At 39.1% G+C, this 2,880-nt stretch overlaps 1 pseudogene across 1 annotated transcript; it reads right to left on the bottom strand.

Annotated features, from left to right (window-relative positions):
- Positions 1–719: 719 nt before the first annotated feature.
- On the bottom strand, positions 720–1,827 carry LOC306652503 (GTP:AMP phosphotransferase AK3, mitochondrial-like; annotated as a pseudogene). The gene has a single exon. The product of its transcript is annotated as a GTP:AMP phosphotransferase AK3, mitochondrial-like (transcript).
- Between the last annotated feature and the right edge of the window lie 1,053 nt (positions 1,828–2,880).

Here is a 2,880-nt window from a genome sequence, read left to right as displayed (position 1 = left end):
TACGTGCTTGCCAGTTATGTTGGTGTTTGTCAAGAGAATATCCCCCAGGTATGCCTGGTCTATATTTATTTCCTTAATGACAAAGTATGCTTACTTTACAAAGTACCATGGGTTTTCTCTTATTCTTTATTTTTTTCTTTTTGCTATAACGTATCAAGGCAGAGTGTGTTTAGATCAAGAAAAAACTGACAAGTAGATCTTAAAATATATATTTCTTAACCTGAGTAATATCTGAAAACCTAAGATTTTATTACATTTTCCACTGAAAATTCAGTGTTGGTGCTTACTTAAGAACTTACAATGTCAATTTTTGACACAAATGGTGTCCCTCAGTACACATGTATTTTTCAAAAGAAAAATCATATTAAAGTACTATTTTCTTAAATGTTGATACATTTTTTATAGCAAATTGAAAATTCTGAGTAAACTGAAGGTATGTCTAATGACAAAATAAATACAGCATATGTAGCTAGCTTATGTGTTTCTTAGTGTAAAGGCAGCAGTGAATTTGTATCTTGCAACAGATCTGTAATCTAGTTGCCTTTTTCCTGGAATTTTATATAGTGTCTTACCATACCATGTTCCACAAGCCTAGAAAATATTTTTTTGGCATCAGTTTAAGAAGAAGCCTCTGATGAGGTATTTTCCCCAAATGATAGGTACTTTTCCAGAAAAATATGAAACTTCTATCAACCACTTACTCTTACTGAACAAAAACGTTACTACTAATTGCTCTTTTAATTTTACTCTAACAGATTCTTTAAAATAAAGTTTCAATATTTCTGATGTTTTTAAATTGCACACTTACAGAAGATAAATGGATAAAATACACTAGATTATTTCAAAAGATCAGTCTTAGTATCTGAATCATTTGGCACATCCTTAATATCCAGGATAAAATCAGTAGAAATAAAACAATTTTCAAATAATTCATACATGCTGGAATCCTAGTAAAAAGGAGCTGCTAATGCAAAGATGAGGAGGTTCTGCTGATCTTACTAGTTAACACACTTTTCTCATGGAGTAACTGAGGCTTTCTGGTTTATGGAACTTTTTTTGTAGGAAAGCATATACATAGGGCCAAATCTTGTTGGTTTCTGTTCCAGAAAATGTTTCCAACACCACTTTTTTCTGATAATACTCCAGGACTGGCTCCATTTGGGCTTCATAAGCCTTCAGTCTCTTGATCACTGTCTCTGGTCTATCATCCTCACCCTGAATCAGAGGCTCTCCTGTCAGATCATCTATGCCCACAGTTTTGGGTGGGTTGAAGTCAATGTTGTAGACTCAGCCACTGGCTGGATGAATCCAGCAAGCAGTGAGGCGCTGCTTAATGACCTCAAAGGGCACGTTCAGGTTAATTACTGTGTCTATCTGATAAGCTTTATCCAGGGCTTCTGCCTGTGGAAGTGTCCTTGGAAAACCATCCAACAGCCAGTTATATTGGGTGAGATTTTTCAGCTCATGAAGGGCCAGCTGAGTCATGACATCATCTGGTATAAGCTTCCCTTGGTCAATGAAAGTTTTGGCTAACACACCAATCTCTGTGCCTTGAAGTATGTTCTGTCGGAGCAGGTCGCCGCTGGAGAGGTGTTTCAGCTCGAAGTGTTGAGTGATGCGCGGCGCGACAACACGGTGCCCTTGCTGGAGCCAGGAGCCCCCATGATCACCGCACGCAGCAGCTGCGCCGATGCCCCCATGGCCGCTGACAGAGGACCGGGTGGTGCAGACAGCGGGGCTGAAGCCTGGCTTGCGCACTCACGGGCTTCGCAGCCCAGGACCACCGGCTGGAAGCGCTGCAAGCAGACGGCGGCCCGGGCACCCAGGCTCTCCGAGACACAGGCTTTTATGGAAAAAAATTTCAACAACTCCAGTAAGCTTTTACTTTAAAGTAATGGGACTGGCTCCAAAATTCACAAATAGACACGACTGGTACTCCATCATATGTTAATTCTTTACTAAAATAAAATAAACTGATTCAGGGAACTGACAATTCCTTAAAGTCAAATGTGTGAGCTAGAAGAGCTGAAAGGGGCCTTTGAGAATGCTTCCCTCCACCTGTTTCTTGATCAGGAAAGTATTGCAGAAGTTGAGAGTTGCCTGGGGCCACTGAACTCATTGAAGGTAGAACACAGTTGGAAATTCTAATTTTATTTCCCCATGGCCTAGCTGTAATTAACTACTGGTTCAAAACTGTTAGGTAAAGAAGCAAGGATAAAATTATAGAAAAAGGGCTGGGATTATAGCTCAGTTGTAGAGCACTGGTTCAAACTCTTAGGTAAAGAAACAAGGATAAAAATTACAGAAAAAGGGCTGGCATTATGGCTTAGTAGTAGAGCACTTGCCTAGCATGTGTGAGGCACTGGATTCTAATCTCAGCACCACATGTAAATATATAAAATAGAGGTCACTTGACAGCTATTTTTTTTTAACTGTAGGATAAAAGAGCACATACAAAATGCAAGATTCTTACAGAGAAACTAAAATAAGTCAACAGCAGGAATTTCAACTAAATTTTTTTTCAGGTATATAATTTTATTCCTTTTTTCTTTTGATTCATTGTACACAAATGGAGTACAAATATCATTTCTCTAGTTGTACACGAATTATAGTCAGACCATTTGTGTACTCATACATGTACATAGGGTAAAGATATTTGTCTCATTCTATTATCTTTCATTCCCCAACTTCCTGCCCATCCCTAATTTCTGACTAAACAATTCATCCTTCTTCCATTCTTCCCTTACCACCCCCCATGCTCCCATAATGTGTCATCAACCACTTATCAGAAAAACCCTTTGAGTTTTCAAGATGGCGGCCTAGAGGGTGGCTGCATTTCATGTTGCTCCAGGACTCAGGATTCAAAAGAGGAGATATTGA

This window comes from Sciurus vulgaris (genome assembly GCF_902686455.1).
Source record: "Sciurus vulgaris genome assembly, contig: HiC_scaffold_245_arrow_ctg1, whole genome shotgun sequence".
Taxonomy (NCBI): Eukaryota; Metazoa; Chordata; class Mammalia; order Rodentia; family Sciuridae; genus Sciurus; species Sciurus vulgaris.
Note: the sequence above shows the minus strand (reverse complement) of the source record. Positions and strands in the feature narration are given on the sequence as shown.